The 22,338-nt window shown below is 47.5% G+C and overlaps 1 long non-coding RNA gene and 1 pseudogene across 1 annotated transcript; one reads left to right on the top strand and one right to left on the bottom strand.

The window, feature by feature from the left end:
- Nucleotides 1–4,704: 4,704 nt before the first annotated feature.
- On the bottom strand, nucleotides 4,705–4,884 carry LOC126534961 (U2 spliceosomal RNA; annotated as a pseudogene).
- Nucleotides 4,885–7,584: 2,700 nt separating this feature from the next.
- On the top strand, nucleotides 7,585–21,471 carry LOC129385408 (uncharacterized). Its single transcript, XR_011895505.1, has 3 exons — nucleotides 7,585–7,661; nucleotides 11,190–11,276; nucleotides 21,170–21,471. It is a non-coding gene; the product is annotated as an uncharacterized lncRNA (long non-coding RNA).
- Nucleotides 21,472–22,338: the final 867 nt, after the last annotated feature.

The following is a 22,338-nucleotide window of genomic DNA, read 5'->3' on the forward strand; positions in this document are numbered from 1 at the left end:
TTCACAAGACCTGCCAACCTCTCGTAAATGCTATAGAATTCCTGTATGTTACCAGCTATATTCTTATTAATCAGGAATCCGACTCCTAGTTCTCGTCTCTCCGCTAAGCCCCGGTAGCACAGGACGTGCCCACTTTTTAGCACTGTATATGCTTCTTTTGGCCTCCTAGCTTCACTGAGCCCTATTATATTCCATTTACTGCCCACTAATAGCACTGCTAGACTCACCTCACTAGATAATGTCCTAGCGTTAAACGTTGCCAGGTTCATATTCCAATGGGGGCCTGTCCGGAGCCAGGGATTCTTAGCACCCTCTGCTGCGTCGCAGGTCTGACCGCCGCCGTGGTCAGTTGCTTCGCAGCTGCTGGGGACTGAGGGCCGGGGTTTGATTGTTGTGTTCATATAGGAGGTTGTGGCCAAGTACTGCACCAGGGTGGCCAATCCTGCTCTGGTGAAGGAGTGCGTTACCGGTTCTGGTCACCGGGATCAGGCCACACTCCAGCCCTGTTTATGCAATTTTATCAACTCGTGGATGTTTTTTTAAACCGGTGGAAAATTGCGCGGCACCGGGATTCGAACCACGGATGTCTTGCACGCGAGGCTCGTGTTCTACATCTGCGCCACCGCTGCGCCACCTCTACGCCACCTCTACTCCACCGGGGCCGAGCTAGCGCAGTGAAAGTAAAAACCCGGATTTGGAGGCCGATACCCACGTCTCCGATTGGTGCATTTTCTCTTGCTTACCTTGCAGTGGATCGTAGGTGATTGTGGCGGCGTGCAACAGGGCGTAAGAGATGCTGACAAAACGGATGTTCAGTAATAGGAGTTGGCATAGCGTTGTCGTATAAGTGTCGAAAGGCCTCAACAACTTTCTATTGCTGCGCAAAGATTTTATTATTCAAAAAGCGATCAACACTCATCGGCAGCGCCGCATTAGAAATGCCACTACAACCAGTGAACAGCCTTCTTTTATCCATTTCGAAACGCTCCCCTCCCCCCCCCTAATCTCAGTGTATTCTAAAGGAAGCTGAGCATCACATTTTTTAATCATAAAAATACATCTTTATTGCGTAGACCTCCCATGGACATGTTGAGTTTCCGCTGCTTGATGGCGTCGCGGCTCAGGCAGGTGATGTAGGGGTGGTGCATAAACATTTATACCTGTCGCAGAAGGATAATTTTTGCACAGGCGTAAAATCAAAAGGAAGGCTTTTGCTTATGTTGGCTTAATCGAGCAAAATAAATGTACACACATTATCTTGAGATGGGGAGTGTACGTGACTTTCGCGACGTCTCCTGAGAGACAGGAGAAGTGGGCATGGACCCCAAATTATTTCACTAATCCCGGAGGGCCAATGCGAGAATGGCACATATACTTCTTCGAATATGCTTATGTTTTGGATCCCGATGTTTTATTAACTGATATTAGGTAATCTTCGAACACGCATCCCAGTACCGTTGTGCAGCTGAGCTCCAGGACGTGGGCGCTTACCTGGCCGCGGCTGCTGCATTCCGATGAGGCATAATAACAAAGAAAAAGAAGCGCCCATGCGGCGTGCATTGAATGCACGGTATAGAACCTCAGATGGTAAAAATTGTTTTGGTGGTCCCCGCTGCGGTGTGCCTTGTAATCATATCGTGGTTTTGGCATGTTAGAAACCTAAGTTTAACATAATAATGTTTCCTTTTTTTACTCTTTGTTAGCTATTTGTTTGTCAGTTTCTTGTAACACAAGTGTCGTACCCTCCGTATCTCACTGCTTTTTGCGCATCACTTGCAGGATCCCTCACAGATTCTTTTGTCCCTTAAGGCAGTTTCCTGTCCCACGACTTGAGGACGGATAACAATGTTATGGGTGCAAGCAAGTAAGGGCCAGGAAGACTATATTTAAACCTAGTGTAGCCGTATGCAGGATATTCGTGGTCCGAGACAACAATAAATATTGCACTGCCATGGCCTCATGAAACTGCTCCAGTATCCCTGTGCTGCTGCGCGCTCTCCATGTTGAACGCTAGACTGCATACGTGTGGTAACCTTGGAATTTGCTGCCCCTTTGCGAACGCAGGCGATGGCCGCGTTCCCCCACATTGCCATGGCGTACACGTCAAGCGACGACGCGGAATTCCAGTGTCTCACCAGCACGCTAACCTACTTGAATGAAGAAACAAAGGAGGGCACCTACGTTTGGTACTTCAAGAGCCCCGTCGATCATCACACGTAAGAAACTTGTGAGTGGTGCCACGGTAAAAAGATGGCAAGCCGAAGCTATCCAACGACAAGGACTCGCTTGCGCTGCACGTTTCAAAGAATATTACAGCAACGCTAGAGTATTAAGCTGAAAAGTTGGCATATGCCAAACTGTTGCTTAACTGCTGCCATGTATTTGGACAATCTTTCGTTTTGTGTCAAATAGAATGACAAGAATTAGTTTACCAGCTGCATTCGACATGATTACCGACTCTACCAATGTAAGATATCGAAGTATATTATATTCTATGACACAAATTTTCTCGCGGTGTGAATTATAGGGGAGTTCGAGGCAACGTAGCACCGTCGGCGCCACCGTGGGTGGTGGCGCCACCGCCACTGTCGTTGTCTTACCAGGGTATCGACACGCTCGCGCGACCCAGGCATGGAGGTTTACAGAACTCTAGACACCCGCGGTCGGTTCGACCGCAAAAGCAACGAGGCCAGTGGGATGCGTCGTCGCGCTCCCATCAGTCGCCAGCGAGGGCAGTGCATTGGCATCGCTGCTAGCACGAGCGTCGCACGCACGAGCAAGGGCGTTCTCGGTGAGTAGGTCCATAGATACCACACTGAGGTGAATATACCGGCTTGAGTGGAACGGAAAATAAATAGCAAGAAAAATCCACCTGATACTTGCTTTGGACACTCTCGAGCGCACATAGTTTGCCTGGCTCTCATATCGTATAGTGTAGGTACGACACCAGAAACGCCATCGGTGGCACTTATCATCAGGATAGTGCCCTGAGTCGGCTTCAGCCAAGCGCTGAACCTTTGTATTGCTTTCAGTGCTTTTTGAGCGCCTACAGACGATGTCTTATTGCTTTTATTTCCATGGCTTCTACGACCTAGGCACCTATGGCCGCAGCCGAAGCAATATAAGAAGTACCATTCTCTCTTCTTTTGTTTGGAGATAACACATATATAGTGAGCAATTTTACTTTATCAGGCTGTTGGTTTAACCAACATTGACGATATGATGGCGTGCAGCTTGTCTATGCAGATTAACCGCTTCGGGCGAACCCCCCCCCCCCCCCCCCGCGCCTAGCAATTTCTACTCTCTCTCTCACCTGCAGCAGTAAGGACTGGTGCTGAAGGCTATCGCTTCCCTTCATCTCACTTCGGCAGCAAAATTCGTTCGTTAGCTTGCCGGTATTCTTTATATTTGTTGTCAATATTGAATGGTGAAGGCCTGGCTATCAATGTGGACCTGGCGCTATAGTAACACAATGGTGGCTCGCCAAGTCAAAGGCTTGGACTTGCGCGGCTGGAGATATCATATGCCAGCAAAGGCTCTGTTTTGATCGTTCAAGGTCGCACTTTTGTACTGTTGAAAATGCTCATTGACGCATAGACGCGCACGAGCACATCGAAGCAATTTCAGAAGCAAGCAAAGAACAAGCGAAAAATAAAGATTGATGGACGATTAGGACACTGCCTGATGCAAAACTAGAGCCCAGTGCTATACGTGCTTAGATTTCTGGATATGTTGAGGCATCGCACCGATTAGCGTAGCGAGTGGCAAAGCCGCGACGCGCGGCGCTATATATAGACCCGCCACACAGTTGCCGCTTCCAGCAACTCGAGCTTATGCAACCGCGGTCCTTATAGGGAAACACTTGTGGTGAACGCTATGCGTGAACACAAGCTTTCTGGTTCTTTTTAAGGTGAAAGCCTGAAGTGGCTCATGCATCCGGGGGTCTGGAAAACGCGGCGTGCGTTATAGAAAGTCATGTGAGCTTGCCTCGCGCAGACACGCGCTAGTGCCACTTATCGCGCGTTCCGCGTCGTCTTCTTCCGCAGCTGGCTACGATGGTGCTCATCACGCAAACAAAAAAAAAAGAAAATTAAGATAGAGCGAATCAGGCAGTCGAACCTACGCCCTGCGGTGTGACCTACGCACTGCGGTGTGACCTCGAGCTCATGTGGAAATTGAACCTATACGACATTTGATGTTAAGCAGAAGTTAATTGAGGCACAGTTATCATAGTTTTTTTCTTACACCTGAACGCCAAATTTCTTGCCCCAATTTTTTCTTGCCCCCGAACGGCCGCTGCCACCGTCGCAGCGGATGCGCGGACATGAGCGCCATCCTGTGGCGCTTCAAGGTGGCTTCCTCCGCTTTCCTCCTCACACTCTATTCACTGTGGAATAGAAGGCCGGAGGAAGACGCAGCAGGCGATGATGGCCCAAGCACGAGGTGGAACTCAGGTTGCAACGGCATGAGGTTGATGTAGCCGAGGTGAAAGTGCGGCAGATACAATCATGACACTTGGGCTACCACGGTTCTAGTGCCTCGACCTAGGTGGCTTTACTACTCGATTTCTGTCGCCCGTGCACATCGTCGTTGTCGTCACGCACCATTCAGCCACACACAGAGCTCTTCTTCTTTGCTGATGAAAATAGTTTTACAGCGAGGCTGTTTATGGCTAGATTCCCGTTCATTTTTTTGCGCTAGCAAAAACCGTGGGCCGATCCGGAAGATAGCTTAATATTGGGCCGACCCGTGGTGGAAAATAAGCAGGCCTCAGGCACTCCGCCAACTTGCAAAAATAAGTTTCGTATCTTGGGCCCAAATACAACCCCTACCAGATAATAAGCTGATGCGAGCAAATAATAAACGATGGCCCGCGTCGGCCATGCCTACGTTCGCACCGTCCTCTATTTGTTGGCGTTCCAAGCGCTTGCGCATCTAGTTTCTTTGCCTTCCTTTCTCCCGTGGTGGCGGTCCCGTCGAAACGTCACGCGTGTCTACATGCATCTGGCTTCTCGGGGCGATGGTATCGTCGTATATGCGAAGGTATATAAAAAAAAGAAACAAATGTCGGCGTCGCCTGCTACCCACCTCCGCTGATCGTTCACCTTCACAGAGCGGAACGGCTCGGGATTTTTCAAAAGGGTGCAGAAATACTTTCTATTACAGAATCTCTGAACAACGGTGTTATGAGAAGTACTGTCTGTGGCAGTGCAGGTGTCGTACCTTAATGCTTGCACGAGCTGAGAGTGAAGCAAAACATTCAGCGTTTGTAGACGGATGAGCACTGTTTGTTTCGATCAGGCACCTGTACGCAGCAACAAATAACCACGGTATGGTATGTACGCATTTGCAATTAACGCTAGTGTTTGGGCACTCACTGCTTACGTCAGCAGCGGAAAGGGAAATTCTGCATTGGCTCCGCAGCAGAGGCGATGAGCGGAGCAGCGTCAAGGTTCATGCACTTGAATTCGTCGTTTTTTTAGGGCAAATGCATTGAGCTTGTCCGGCGTCTTTAGAGACTTTCCGATACCGGAGTTAGATGGTCACGTTTGATCATGATGGAGCCCCATCGGGATCGGGATACCTGTAGGTAATCAAGAGTGATCGCTGCTGCATGGTCCAACGATTAGGATTGAGTTTCGCCGAGGTCAAGCGCAATATTGGTCGTTAGTGTGTCTAAAGGACTTATCAAATTTGTCTGATGAGCTGCAGAAATCGTAATACAAAACCACTTTTCTTGGAAAATACAGTTTTCTTTGTCATTACCTCATCGCGGTAAGGCTATTATCGTCTGCTGGCCTGTAACTCTCCTACATACGTGGTCATCAGCACACAATCGCGAACAAGAAGCTCGATCGTGATGCATAGATCTTGGTGTTCTAGATACGAATCGGGCCAGCTCGCGGTAGAGAGAGAGAGCGTGCGACACCAGTATTACCTTCCAGGCGTGACCTGCGTTTGGGCCGACGATACCCAGATAACAGGTGGCGGCGACGGCATGAACGTGGAGCAATGGCCGACGACAGGCTACATTGCACACTTTTGTGACCACATTGAATGTTATTGTGCTAATCTGCGCCAGCTTATAGCTTGACTAGCTTGAGTCACACATTAAATAGTCGTGGAGATAGGAAGCCCATTACAGCGAAGTATATAAAGGCATTCCCTTTTAAGTCGTTTTGAAGAATTATTTCATTAGTTTCTTTTGCAGATTTACATATATTTATTGTGCAAACATCAAAGATTGCTCCGATATGCACGGGGTCTACTAATTTTAATTTTTTTTACCCTTGATGCAAATTTTTTCTTAGTTGCCATAATACGTACTACTCCTACTTTTTCGACAATGCCTATAGAGGCCTATATATTCTCGCTAGTACTTAGGTAAAACTCGCACACTTTACACAAACCACAAGAGCAGTTTCTTTTATTGATTTCGGAAATGTTTCCAAATGATCTTGCAAAAATTTGTCTTGTTTACTTCATCCTTGTCTCTATTTTTGGATCGCTTCCCCAGATCCAAGGTATGTTTTTATGATGTCTGCCGAATTTTTTTGCCATTTATGGCTTTCTTACGCTTCTTAATTGCGTCAGGACATTCGTGTACAGTTTATTTTATTGTTAAAGGCTGCACCTAACTAGAATTTGAGCGTCCATAACTGCCCATCATTTCACATTGACCTGCCTGCACTGATGTTTCATAAATTGATATCCATCCACTAAATCTTATCGGACGCCGTGATGGAAGTGGTGAGTGATGGAAGTGGTTTTGTCAATTCTTGTGTTCTCTTTAACAGTGAACAGCTCTTTACAATAAATAGTCTTGTTCATGACCTACAAAACACGTCAACGCTAAATTTGCACACCATGCCGATATCTTGCACCTTGAAATATATCACGGGAATGATTATTGCATCATTCTTTTTGTCCACTCGCCCCATGCAGTGTTTGCAGTGTTATGTTATGTAAAATTGGCTTTATGTCGTCTTATCTCCTTGTTGTGCGAGTTTTCAGTATAAAGCGGAAAGCAAGTATCGTGACCTAGCCATTTTAGTTGCTTCTGTTCAGTGCTGCGATCAAACAAGGAAACTTCTCACGTGGGGCGGGTGACGATGTGCCAGCGCATAAGTTACGCAGAAAGCCTTAATTTATTGAAATAAATCACACAATGATAAATCCATTTTGAAGTTGTTTCTTTCATTCGACTGTCATACCAACTTACCCTAGTGTACTCCTGCGACTAACCTCTCTGCTTTTCGCACATAATTTCTCTCTCTCTCTCTAACTAATCTCACTTGACAAAATGTACAGCCAGTGAAAATGTCAATGTAATTATTAGTCACTCCATGCGGACATCTTCAACGGGATACTTCAAGATTCAGAGATGTCGTGGACATTTACAAACATTAATTTGGATTATGTACGTACGTTTTTCTGTAGATGTGTTTTTGGTCTAATTACTTTGGAGAAGTTCATTTGTTTAAATGTTTTTGCCTATACCGGAACGTTTACAATGTCGTTGCAACGCTTAATATAGATTGAAAATATTTCATATTCATTCGGTCTCTTCCTCTCTGTTCTTTCCAGTGTTATAAAGGAGTCCACCTTCGACATATCACCTGGAGAGACTCAAGATCAGGTACATTTTCTGCTAGACAATGGTAAGTGAGGGAAGTTGGCTATTTTCCAGAACTTTACTTTCAGTTTGTATAGTTGAAGCTGTGCACATGTGAAGAGTGTAATAAGGCGAAGACGTTAACTGGCTCGTTCCAGTGCCTCATACCCGAAAAGAACGGCGAGTGGTAAGGCATGGTAAAATTGTTTCTGGTCATTCTAAACGTGCGTGAGCACGTAGCAGGCCGCTTCTACCTAGTTACAGAAATGCCGAGCCCCTATGCTGCGTTGCGGGCCAGATGAACAGCCCATAGCTGTGCTTCAAGGTTGGGGCTGCTTCGGGCAGCATCCCATTTGTACGACATGACGCCGTTCAGGGATGGAAAAAAATCAGTGATGCAAAAAATTTGATCATCAGTAATGGCTCATACTCCCGTAAGCAAGAAAAGATGCCATGGCTATCGGTGAATATGAATGCACAAACTAAAGAAAGGAAGAACGAATGAAAGAACAAAGAAAAAGAACAAATCACGAAAAACGATAAAGTCCGGAAGAAAGACAGAACGAAAGAAAGACGAAGAAAGCCTTAGGTAGAGCATTAGGTGTTCGTACGTGTCGCTGCGGAGGTCAACCAATAGCGCTGCACGTTTACTTCAGACTGAGGCGCGTTATGTATTGCAAGGAGTCTGACCCCTCCAATCGTATAACTTAATGCATTACCACGTGAGCAGCCGGCTTTCGCCTTCACGTGTTACAGGCGTGTAACCTGCTGTTGAATTTTCCTGAGAGCAGCAGCACCGCTCAAAATGAGAATTTATTTACAAGGACGTTTAATCATATGTGCACTTCCATTATGTGGTGCAATAAAATACAGAACGTGTACTGCTTGCAGTCTTGCACGAACAGCTGCTGGTCTTCTTTATTTCAAATAGCGGAATAATTGCCAGAGCACAATCCAACTGCATTATGAGTGAAAACGTTATCCCAGTGAATAGTTGAAGTGCTTACAATGTCGAGCGGGTCTGAATGGTAGCGAGACCATCAGTATTTCTGCATAATTTTATTGACGTTTGACACAAAGGGCATTATTGCAAATTTTCTCGAAATACTGGCGACGAGTTAAAACATACGATTGAGGACCTTAACAGAGAGAGTGTAACAGCGGGGTTGAAGAATTATGCAGAAGACAAAGATAATGATGAATAGCCCGGCAAGCGAACGAGAGTTAAGTATTCCCAGTCTCTAGAGTCTGGGAAGGAGTACGTTTACCTAGGTGAAGTACTCACAGGGAACCCTGATCATGACAAGGAAATTTACAGAAGAATAAAAAAAGGTAGAAGCTTATATGGCGGACTTTGTCAGCTCCCGACTGGGGACTGGACATTATCATCGAAAAGGATGGTACGCAATCAGTGGATTTTACAGGTGCTGATATATCAGTCAGAAACCTGGAGACAGACAAAGAAGCTTGAGAAGAAGGGTTCATGTTCGGGCAAGTTGGTACATAGTTGAAGGAAAAAAAGCACTCACAAGCGACAAAGGACAAGAGGAGACATTCACACCTCAACGACTGGACTACTCTCGCAATTCTCCAGGCAGGGCAAGGAACCACGTTTGCACAACGCAACACGAAAACCGTTTCATGGCATCTGTCGCCCGGGTTGTGTGTTAGTTCCCTCTCACATGCGAGAAAGTTTACATAGGCCAAACTGGCCAATGTATTAATGACCGGTTGCGTGAGCACCATTCCTCCCTGGGGTACCATGATGGTGCAAACTTGCCTCACCATTGCAATGGATGTGGCTGTTACCCATTGTTCAGCAATGTAACGATTCTCGGTGGAGGCAAGGGCAAAGAAGAACGAGAAATCCTGAAAACGCACTAAATCAGGTTATTAGATGGCGTCTGCATTAGTACAACGTCGGAGCGCTTACATGAAAAAGAATTTGCTTTAGGTCGGTCTCGATAGATGTGCCACCATGTCTTTTCAATGCTCTGTGATTAGTGATGCTGCTGTTGCGCATGCTGTGCTGGCCTTGCTGGGACTATGCCGTTTCTAATAGGCTCAGTGGATAGTCCAATCGTTGTGGTGTGCACATACCTTCTTGCCCTTTGTCGCTTGTGACTGTTTTTTTCTTTCAAGCTTGAGAACATAGGACCGCGCAAGGAACGGCGGAACGAAGAATGCTAGGCACAACGTTAAGAGACAAAAAGAGAGCGGTTTGGATCAGAGAGCACATAGGTATAGCCGACATTCTGATTATTATTATAGCCGACATTCTGAGGATAAGAATATGGAGCTGGGCAAGTCATGTAATAGGTAGGGCAAATAACCGGTGTTCCCTTAGAGTTATAGAATGACTGCCAAGAGAAGGGAAGCGCGCTCGAGGACGGCAAAAGAGTAGTTGGGGCGATGAACCTAGGGAACTCGCTGGCGCTAGTTGGGATCGGTTGTCGCAAGACAGGGATAATTGTAGATCACAGGGAGAGGCCTTCGTCCTGCAGTGCACATAAGATAGGCTGATGATGATTATTAATAATAGTATTACTCTTCATTTTCCCGCGTAGGCGCGACCACCACCTATCGCGATCTGTGTACGGTGGCCTAGCCAGTGACGCGAGGAAACGTTTCGTCCTCCGTCTAAGACAGTGGAGTAAACTAATGTTGATTAGCATTCATGTTTGCGAATTCATGTTTGCGAACTTCCACAACAAAAGGATCAATGTTTGTGCATGAGCTTCTCGGTAAAAAGAAGTACTATTGCTCCTAATGCAAAGTGTTTTAACTTGAATCAAACATTTCATCTAGAGGAATTGGGGGAGGAATAAATGCCCTGCGTTACACTAATGTGTGTGCTTATGTTAAGAAACAGTCATAGCGTAATATATACATGAAAAAGTATTTTGTGTCAGTTATAAATTGCTCAAGCCAAACGAGCAATAAGCCGTTGCCGTCGCGAAATTCTTTTCTTTGTGGCTGGCAAGCTGTTTCCGAGCTCAAGTAACCTCAAGTAATTTTTGCATAAGCTCTGCCTGGTCTTCCCTCGGTTCTGTTGTGGTGACTGAGGGATATGAATTGTTAAGGCGAAAACATTAAGGACCTCGTTGCAATGGCTCATGCTAGAAAAAAACGGCGTCTTGCTCAGTGATGCAAAAAACGAGGGATGGGAAAAATGTAATCGTCAGGAATGGCTTATACCCGCGTAAGCAAGCAAAGGTCCGATGAGGGAATATGAATCCAGAAACAAAAGAAGGAACAAAGGAAAGAAAGAAGGAACGAAATAGACAAAGAACGAATGAAATAAAAACGGAAAGAAAGAGAGAACGAAAGAAAGAACCTTTAAGTTGTGCGTTAGGTGCTCGAATGTGTCGCTGAGGAGGTCGACCTTCAGCGCCATACCTTTATTTCACACTGCGGCTCGTTATGTGCTGCAAGAAGTCTGACTTAATGCAGTACCACGTGTGCAGCAGGCTTTCGCCTTCATATGACACAGTAATATGACATGCTGCCGAACTTGTTCATTGCAGTTTTTATTGCGGGAGGTTACAACTTGTCATTATTGTTGCTTTTTCAGACCAGTGTGACCTCTATACTGGATACTTCAACTACACTGACTACGAAAATTGCGTTGTAACAATCATTCCATACTACGGTGACAATCGTAAGTTATATTTGTCGTAGCAAGAGTTATGTTCCTAAAGAGTAACGAATCGAGTTTTCATGATAAGTGAACAATAAGAAAACACTATTGAAAATTGTGCTTTAGAACTTCAGTAAATGCACATAACGCTAGGAGCCCCGCCACCCAATAGCTGCCGCGAAGGATCTACCTTCACAATTTGCCTCTCACTATAGGCCAGAATGTCTAGCGCCTGTAGGCAGTCGTCACGTTTTTTTGTGATGATGATAATGGTGGGAGGATTGCGGGAATGGCGCGGGTGGCAGCGGGCACCAACACGTTTGCGATTATGAGTCGTTTGCGTTGGCTCGTTCCGAAAGCGCTGCAGCCGTCTTGCCAGCTCTGAATTCCGTTATGTGCATCGTCTTTAGCGCAACCCAATTTCAGGCCACACAAATGTACTGTGGAGATAATTTTCCAGTGGGATCTTGCAGCACCATCTGCTTAAACGTAGCTTCAGGGTTTTCTGCTTTAATGCAATTGCAATGTAGTGCAGTTGGCTAAGCTTTTTTCTGTGGTATCTGAGTAAATTTACACTTGATTCTTGACGTTTCAGGCACTACATCAAAGACACTTGACGACATCTAGTACGCTATAGTTTCTTTAAAGACGAATGTAACATTTTTGCCGCGCCCTACCGCATACACTGTGCTGAATTTTTACCCTGCTGTGTCATTTCAATATCCGTGTGCTCTTAGCATACTACAATTGCTATGAGTACAATAAAGCGCCGCCGCATTGAAAGCTTAGCTCCTACGCGTGTGGGGAAGATTTTGACCCGAAACAAGTATCAGCACACAATACTTTACTTCTATAGACCTTCGGTCCGCCTATTGGTAAATCGCCGTTGAGGAAGCGAGAAGAGCGCCTGTATAACACCTAATGGGCTCTACCATTCCAAGGTTATGCTATTTGGCTTATAGAATGCCCCAGTTACATTCGAACGAATTATGGACTTCATTCTTGGCGGTTTCAAGTGGTCTACTTGCCTGCGCTAACTAGATGACGCCGTCATTTTCTAGGCTACGTTCTCAAGTTGCCCACAGAGTCTCTCGGCTATGTTGCGCGTCCTTCGCAGTTTGTGTCTTCAACTTAACTTGGCCAAATGACACCTCGGCCGCCTATTGATAGGTAGATATATTTGGCCATATTTTGTATGCCACCGGTATACGACCTGACCCAGCCAAAGTTAGCACCATTTCCAAGTTTTCTACACTTCATTCTACTCAGGACGTGCGTCCCTTTTTTGGCCTTTTTTTCTTATTTCGGGTAGTTTGTGAAAGACTTTGCGGAAATAGCACGGTTCCTAATGAGTATTCTTAAAGACGACGCGAATTTTTTCTGTGGTCCAGAAGAAGCGTGCGCCTTCTCACAACTGATTGAAAAAGTGACATGACCACTAGTTTTGGCTCACATCGACGAATCTGCTGCCACGTAAATCCATACTGACACCAGTCGCCATGGAATCGGCGCAACGCTAGCCCGACGACCGCATGGTCAGGACTATAGGAAAGTCTAGGTGTGGTTGAGGGAAGTGTTGCGAAGGAGGAGGGTACGTAGAAGCGCCCTGCGTTGACCTGCTCTTGCAGTTGCTACGGGTTCTTTGGGTGGTATGCGCGTACTGGGTTTATCTCGTGATAACGTCATCTATGCGCGCCGTATGCTGTATGTGCTTGCGAAAGCGTACGACGATGAGCCGACGATGGTGGCTCAATATTCCGCGTGCAAGTGTATAAGCGCGCCGCTTTCCGTCGCACATGAGGCACCGAAGGGAGGAGAGGGAATGGGGAGGGCGTTCTACTCCGGCGACTATCGGACATGGCGCGGCCGCGCGAGCCCTGTCTTGAAAGCGATCGGCGATTCGGACAGTCTAGGCGCATTGAGGACCGGTAGCGTCGTGTGCACTATAGCATTCATACACTTGCGCGTCCCCCGCGTTCCCAAAGTGAAACATCACTGTACATTGCAAAAAAAAAAAAAAAATCACACGTGAGATCGTCGCAGTTTAGTTCCTGATGGTCCAGACCTGTTGCTTGTCGTCCCGGCTCACCTCGGCTCCACGATCGCGGTGCAGCTTCACAACAGAACAACGACACCGATTTCGGTCCGCCGACTGTCGGCGACCGCGTTTTTTACTTCGTGCCGACGACTCTGTCGCACTGTATCGATGCCGGCAGTCTGCCGACGGCCCGCCGACAGCCGTGTCGGGGGCTCGTCGGCGGAGAGATCGTGTCGGGAAGAAGTCTGCAGCTTGTACCACTTGCGCGACGTTCACCGATGCAGACTTCAGGCTACAAGCGGTTCCTTATCTGCACATTTCTGGCAACGTTGTACCTTGTTCGCAACGAGAGTGGACCTAGTTCAAATCGCAGCCAACACTACGGCAACGCCATTGTGTTTAGACGCCCTTGAAGAACGGCAGGAAATAAAAAGCCAAGAAGTTGCTGGGTGTCTCCGTGGCTGCAGGAGGCGTTGCTGCAGCAAAGGAAGACGCAAGGACTGTACGAAAACCTGATGCGGGAAATAGCTCTCGTAGACACTGAAAGCTAGAGACGCTGGATACGAATACGTCTCGTGTCTACATGTTCTGACCATTTTCCACATCACAGGAAGAAATTGTAGCAGCACCAACAAGGCAACGTACTGAAGGAAGAGGCAAAGCTACTGCCGACGCCGTTCGCGTTTCGGCGCGTTGGTCCCCAACGCGCGCAGTGTCCTTGACTACAGCCAGCCGACTCGTACTGCCGATCATTCAACTAAACCATGTTTCCATAAATTTTGAGCGCGATTAAGCATATGTGTACAAGCGTGGCTGCTTCGGAAATTGCGTTGTCAGTGCGATGTTCTCGCTCTGAAGCCGATATCACGCCGAGGAACCAAGGACGACGATCAACAGACCGGTTTTGTCTGCGTGGGCGTCACAAAAGCCTGTCACGCTGCGACGACTCGCATCGTCAGTGGTGTCGGCGGCATTGCCGGCCTGGTGTGACAGAGCGCTACTCAGCCACACAATCTGTACACTAGTCGGTCGATGGTAGGCGTCGGTGTCTTGGTATCTCGTCGCCGTTGGAGTCATGTTGGCCTAGTGCGAATAAGCCTTACCGTTAACACCTCGTTGCGTCCACAGACAGCTTGCAGCGCTGAAGAGAGGAAACGCAAGCGCACCGAGATAGGTGAGTTCGACGGGCTGATGAGTGTGCCGATGCGTGTTAAACACGTGCCAGCCATGCGAAGAAAGACGGCCGATGATCCTAGGTCCAGTTGTCACCCAACTCCGTGGTTCATATGACAACCGGCAGGAGCTGCAGGATATCGAGTAGGGATTGTGGGATCTTGAGTAGAAGAGAGTCGCCCAACATATATGCATGGTTGTCGAGAGTACTGAAGAATACGCGAGCGTATCCTATAATGCCGGATGGCCAAGTAGACCAGATTGCCATCATCGTAACTGTTCATCAGATACGATGTGATTAAGATATAAATTGAGCTAATAATAAACGTGAAAAAAGACCAAATACGTGAGTGTCATTTGAACAAACATGCCGATTGATCTTGTCCTCTTTAGCCTCGATACTTGCTTTACACGTTCTTTTATATGCCTACAGCCTGCCTGCAATATCCAACACCTGCAAGACTAACCTGCGTACAATTCAGAGTATTCAAGCCCAAGCCCTTAAGATATGTCTTGGCTTACCACGCAGTGCATCAACGGATGAAACTAGTGCCCTTGCGCAATATTACCCAGTCACGACGCACATTACCGTTGAGACAATGCGTATGCATCTCAGGCAGTATGCTAGGACCCCTTCCCACCACTTGGCGAGCCTCACTGCTGCAAGGCCCTGCTCGACATTTAGCAGTATTGTCAGTGCACATCGTGCGTTGTTTACTTCAGGGTACGCACCTGTGGCCAAGCCAGCGTTTCCTCCGTGGTGTTTGAGCCGTCCACAAGTACATCTAATGATTCCGGGACTACAGAAGAAGACAGATCTACCGGCTCCTGCTCTAAAACAGCTGAGCTTACTTCTTCTGCATGAAAAGTACAGCAACCACGTGCACATCTATACCGACGGATCGACTACGTCGTGCAGTTCTTCTGGTGCCGTGGTCATACCAACGCGAGGAATGACACTGCGGTTCAAGACATCGCATGTCACGACCTCAACGGCGGCAGAACTAACGGCCCTGCGTCGAGCATTGGAATTCATTGATTCTGAAAGACCTAGAAAATGGGCTGTGTTCTGCGATTCAAAACCAGCACTACAGGGCAGGCAGTCAGTTCTCCGACACGGATGTCATGACCAATTGACATACGAAGTTGTGAAACTTTACCATGATGTCCAACAAAAAGGTCACGAGGTCGTTTTTCAATGGATACCTGGTCACGGTGGAATCAGTGGCAATGATTCCGCCGATAACGCTGCTCGCACAGCACATCAAGGAGAGCACAGCGTTTCAATTCCGCTTTCGAGGACTGACGCTGCAAAGCAGCTTCGACACCTTGCACGCAGTCTCACACTGACCGAGTGGAACTCGCCAAACTTACGACTCACGCGACTGCATCGACTAAACCCCTCCCTGCAACTCCGACCGCCACTCGGACTTCCTCGACGTGAAGCTGCGCTTCTCTGCCGCCTTTGGTTAGGAGTGGCCTTCACAAAGGCATACTCTACATTAATTGGAATGACTGACAGTGCAGCTTGCAAAGTCTGTGGCACCGAAGAAAACATCGACCACCTGCTGTGCCACTGCCCAAGATATGCTTCAGAGAGACAAGAACTTGCCAAAGCTTTCCAAAAACTGGACAATCGGCCGCTTTCTGTGCAGGTGCTGCTAGAACACCGCCCCCATCGCCCGTCGGCCCATAAAGCGGTGAAGGCGCTTTTGTGTTTCTTAAGGAGGACGGGTTTGTGCGACCATCTGTGACTATTAACGCGATTTCTGTAAGACCACACGCGTCAGCAAACTCGCCGCAATTTCCTTCTTTCCTTCCCTCCTCTCTCTCCCTGTGATCTTTGTTCTCCCCTTTCCCATTCCCCCGGTGTAGGGTAGCCAACCGGACGTTATTCTGGTTAACCTCCCTGCCTTCTACTTTTCTCTTTCCTCCTCCTCCTCTTTTATATGCCGCCTAACGGGAAGTCAAGCGCCTTCTTTTAAATAGCTCTTTGCGATGTTTCTGTTTCGCTAACGTAAACATTCTATTCCAGTCGTTTTCCTTCTTACACTTCGTCAGTTGTCGGTGTGGCACTCTGCCCACGTTATCAGCACTGTCGGCGGGTTGTGAGTAGTGTATGCTGTGAATGAAATCGAATTGAATGAAAAAATGCCGTTAACTATATTCACTGCTTCCCTCCGTTTAAGTTCCTTAGCTCCACGAGTTGTCACGTTTAAGGTAGGGGCATAAGGCACTAAGGGGCATAAGTCGGAAAATGATGAGCCGACTCTCTCAGAATTACCCAGACTCAGATCAAACCCCGAGGCTGGGCAACCTTGACGGAAAAAACCTTTCTGGAAATCGAGCCCGAGTGATTACAAGGCAAGAAATATGGTCACGCTGCACGGCGCCGCCGAAGGAATAGACAGCAGAGCAGTGCGCGAGGAGCTCGTCGCTACATGATGGCCTTGCATGACCACCCAGTCCCTTGCGCAACGCTAGCCATCTATCACTTTGCAAATAAAACCATCCTATCCGTTACGATTTTGATGGAGGCTGCGGGTACGTCACACTGTACGACCTAGCTCTAACACCCTTTCGAAGCAGCAAGCGGTTGGCCGCGCCACTACCGGGAGACGCTGACATGAGCGATTCGGACGAGGCGACGTTCATGAAATAACCGCCGAAGAAAGCATTCGTCCAAGGCAAGCTGGTTACTGGACACCTGATTGAAAAGCACCTACATTCCCAGGTGAAACGAATCAGCAAGTCGAAGACTGGTTGAGGCCCTACCAGAGGGTGAGCCGCCACAATGAATGGAGCGTGTCTGCGCTAATCTCCAACGTTGTTTCTGTCCTTGCCTGTGTTCCCCTTATATGGCTCGACAATAACGAGGGCTCGCTCACAACTTGGGACAGCCTCGTCAGAGAGCTGAAGAAATGCTTTGGTGAGTCGCTTTCGCAAAAGGAAAAGGCTGAGGAGACACTTTCCCGGCGAGCACAGTTTGCGAGAGAAATGTGTACTCTGTAGATTGAGTGAACCTGAAACTTTGCTGAATTGTGAACGCAAGGATGTCGGACTAGGAGAAGGTCGGACAACTATTCAAGGGAATTGGCGAAGATGTGACCTATTTTTTTTCATCTCTAAGGAAGACCTCACTACCCCGTCTGCCGTAAGGCTGAGACTCTTAAAGCACGCCGCATTCTTCCGAAGGTTGGTCGATTTGACGACGTGACCAACGTAGCTAGCGTGGCCGTCTCTGGCGCTAATGACCTTGCTGTTTAATTAAGACGTGTTATCGAAGAGCAAATCACTAATTTTCAAGGAAATGATGCCAACTGCGTATTCCACGAATGCTTTGTTGATGAGCGCTGCTTGGACGCACCGGTGGCTTGGCCACCACCTGCCTACGGCGACCGCCCCATATACAACAACATCCATGGTCAGAGCACCATGATCCAGCCAAAATAAATGAGTTTTGAACGTCGAAAGGATAGACAGCCTTGATGTACCTCTCTCGTCTACAATACGTCTTAGGAATCTGTGCCCAGCCTCAATGAATATCGCAGCCCACCTGTGTCGTACAGCTGCGGGGACCAGGCACACATCGGAAGTTATAAGGGCCAGCGGCCCAAAGTAGACGCCACTGAGACTTTACTGAGAATGCTGAGTGTTTATCTCGCCTACCGTCAGGAAGCACGCTAGATACGGATGATCACTCCGATGAATACCTCGCTTCCATCTCCTCAGTCCTTCCGGATGCCATCACCTTCAACCCTGTGCAACCGCATGACCCTTCAATTAGAACTATTTTCGATGCCACTTTGGCATCAGCACATGGCTCACCATTCATTATTTTTGGCGATTTCTTGTGTAAAAATTATTCTGCTAATGGCGCTCCACTTCTTCTCGTGGTTCCCCAGATATTAAGGCCTATTATCCTTCACAGCATGCACAATGACATTGCATCAAGCGACTTTGGCTTTGATCGAACACTCCACCGACTGTGCCAGCGTTTCTATTGACCCAAGTTCTGGAAGGCGGTGAAGTAGTACTTTACAAGCTGTGCCGTTGGCCACCGCCAGAAGCAGTCAACGACGCGTCCTGTGGGTGCCTGCATCCTGTTAAGCCGCTGACCTTGCCATTTGAAAAAGTTGCCAGAAATTGATAAGGCCTATGTGACCCAGTATACTGATACAGCAGTGCTCGCTTCGGCTACAGATGCCGAAGTTTCATCTTGCCTGCGGTACTCCGTCATTCTCCATCACGTTGCGCCACGCGTTGTCGTTAGTGAATGTGGATGGCAGTTTAGTGCAGACGTCGTTGAAGAACTGCTACCTCAGTCAAATTGATTACCGGCGCTCGACTCCTTACCAACCACAAACAAACGGCCTCACATAGCGCACGAATTGGACCCTCGCTAACATGCTTGCCGTGTATGTCTCGCCAGGACACGAAAATTGGGATTCCCTTTTACAATTTGTTACGTACGCTTGTCTTACTGCCAATGAGTAAATCATAGACTATGCACCTTTCTTCTCTATGCTCAAGACACTCAAAGCTTGAACGGCACCATCCTTCCCTAGTTCCCTCATGATGACTCTTCAACAGACCGGACTTTATGTCGTACCGAAAAAGCGCGTCTAGGCTGGCACGCTTCAGGACTCCTTTCTGTGAAGATCGTGCCAAGGCTCGTTACGATACTCGACATGTGCTCGTCACATGTGTCCTTGGAGAATGTTTCGCTTTGGACGCGTGTACGGAAAAAGAGGCTGTGCACGAAATTTATGTCACGATACAGCGGCCCATACGTCATACTGAAATGTTTCAGTCACGTGACATACGCCACCGGAAGAGTAACTTTGCACATCCGGCGGCCACGTAAAACGCAACTCATGCACGTCGCCCGACTAAAACTGCTCCACCATCTGGCTGTGTAGCTCGCTCGGAGAGGTTCGTCGTTCCCGGAGAAATTGTCGCGTTGCACGGCGCAGCCGAAGGGAGAGAAAGTAGAGGATTGCGCGAGGAGCTGGCCGCAGCCTGTCGACCTTATATGACCGCCATGTCCCTTGCGATACGCTAACCATCTATAATTCTGTAAATAAACCCATCTGATATCCGTTACAATATGCTTCGTTAGCAGGTTCGAGCGAGCTTCAATTATTTTGCAGGTGTATAGAAGGGCCAAAAGAAGACGACTACTTTTGCTGCGTCTTTTTTGAAGTTGTTTGCTAGATGCTCGTTCATGACTTTTTGGGCGGCAAGTTTTGAGGGGGTTCTGGAACTGTTTTCGTGCGGCATCAGCGGTGAAAAGCGACGATGACGGCGCGGTTCGTATCAAATGCCGATGAAAGAACAGATATCAACGCAGGGTGAGCAAGGGCAAGCGGTGATATGGCCAGCACGTCAGTGAGAACGCAGGGCCGGACAGCCATGTCGGTGACGAGCTATTAGAACATCCAGCAATGCAAGCCTGTCAGGCCATCGGAATGCTTAGCCCGACACCAACGTCAGGACAGCAGCCACAGTAGTGAAGAGGAAGAATAATGGCATGTAAAGGAGAATGGGGAAGCATTTAACTAGCCAAGGGAACAGCAAAGTGGATTGCACCGGATACTGTAAAACGTTTGGTAACTGTTTAGGAGATTGCAGGGAAACCAGAGAGAGAGAGAGAGAGAGAGAATAAACATTTTTATTGGGTGAATGCAGCTTAGGAGAGGAGTCCTCATTTCAGAATACCTTGAGCTCGGGCCACGTCCTGGGCCCTCGCAATCAGACGTTGCTGATCCTCGAGTTCGGAGCTGGCCAAGGCTCTCTCCCAAAGCTCGTTGGCGTGGTAAGGGTTCGGAGGATTTACTGGTGCCGCTCTGCAACCCCCTACTATGTACCTAAGGAACCCGGGCTCTGCACTGAAGCAGCATTGCGGAGAGAATTGTGTAGGGGCTATGAGGTGATTTCTGGTTGGTTGGCGAATGTATTAACATGTACAGCTCGGAGGAATCGCTACTGCTCTCTAGGTAGTGAATTGTGTGGGGCTGCATATTTTCTGCAGGTTAGCGTGTAGTGTTGTCTGATGTCTTTGTACGAGACTAGAGCGTGCATGAACTCAGGTTGAGTTTCCTCGGCGTCGGCGCGGTGGGTCAAATCTCAAGCCACGTGGTTGGCGACCTCTTTGCCAGCAATGCCGTGATGAGCTGGCGCCCAGATGATCATGGCTGATCTCGTTAGCGGCTTTTGATTGGTCATGCGGAGCGTAGTGGTATGAATTCTGCCGCTAGCAAAGTTGCGGCACGCCTGTTGGGAGTTGGTCACTATGACTTTAACCTCTGTTTGGGAGAGCGCGAGGGCTATGACTCAGGGAAACCAGTGCACACTTCCAAAGTTTATGAGAGCTCGCTTATGCAGCTTCGCTGTCTCTGAGTGAGGTGCTGCTCAAGTGGCCAAACTGTGAAGTTTTCAATGTAAATATTTTTTTGTGTGTGTAATTGTTGCATAAGCCTCAGCTGTAAGTTGTCCTGCTGACGATGTGTTTCGAATTGCTGGTGCCGTAACACACCCGGTGTAACTGTGGCCAATTAGTATTCGAATTAGTAGGCGAGTGTGCGTGTTCAAATGTCAATTGCCTACGTTGCACAACTTCTCACATTTCGTGATTTGCCGATTACAATTGAACCAGATACGTTTATTGCAGCCGTACTTATATTTCTTTCTCTCTTTTCAGTTTGCATACTGTGGGTGGCCATGGATGCTGTTGATAACATTCCTGAAAGCTGCCTTGGCGCCTACCATGCGACATGCCCAATAGAATACAGGGCTTACGACAGTGACATCTGCGAAAACTGAATCCAGCCACGGCGAATGAACGAACTTTTTAGCTGCTTCACGTGTCACTTTTTTTTAATGGACCCTACAGAGGAACACTAAGTATCTTTAAAATTATTAGGGTATTCCTTCAGGGCACTACTTGCTCTCATTTAGCAGTAATCTGTTGTTTATTAAAAAAATAAAGGAACGTCAAAGTTGTATTTGTTTTTTGTCGGTGTCGAAACCGAGCTTCTAGTACGTCAGTGCCGTGCACAAATTTGTATGTACTCTTTTTTTTTTCATCTTTGGGTTCATCTGGGCCAGCAATAGCAGAGTATTTGATGTTCTTAAATGCGACCAAATGCAAAATTATGTCTTACTCGCGTCGCTAAAACTTTCGGCTATATTATCAATGAAACCAACCTTGAGCACATGACTTCCTATAAATATCTTGGAATCCAGCTAAACAGTAACCTTTCGTGGCATGCGCACATCGAACATATCACAAACAATGCAAACAGATATCTTGGCTACATTCGCAGGAATTTTTCAATAGCGCCACCCCATTTGAAGTTACTGCTCTACAAAACACTAATTAGACTGAAGCTGGGGTATACGTCATCTCTTTGGAACCATGGTCAAAAAACATTAGCAGATACCATTGAGTCAGTCCAGAAGAGGTCAGCACATTTGATCCTTTCAAATTATTTCCGCACAGCTAGCGTTTCTTTATGAAGGCAAACGTTGGGCTTACTAATTTGCAGCTTGGAAGAAAAATTTCCCATCTTTGCCTTTTTCAAGTAATATTTTACCAAAATAGCTCGCTTATACAAGAATTCATTTCAGAGCCTTCGTACCAGTCGTCGCGCCTTGATCATCGGTGTAAATTGTTCATTCCTTTCTGTTGCACAAATGTTTTCTCTGATTCATTTCTGCCAAAAACCAGTGCCGAGTGGAACCACTTTCCCCCCTCCATCGCCTGGAGCGAGGAGGCATCACCTTTCAAGATTGCTATAACTGATTATGTTTTGAGTTTATCACCTAAATACTAATAATTGTTTGAACGTGTTTATTTTTTTATTATTA

This window comes from Dermacentor andersoni, chromosome 7 (assembly GCF_023375885.2).
Source record: "Dermacentor andersoni chromosome 7, qqDerAnde1_hic_scaffold, whole genome shotgun sequence".
In the NCBI taxonomy this organism is placed as follows: domain Eukaryota; kingdom Metazoa; phylum Arthropoda; class Arachnida; order Ixodida; family Ixodidae; genus Dermacentor; species Dermacentor andersoni.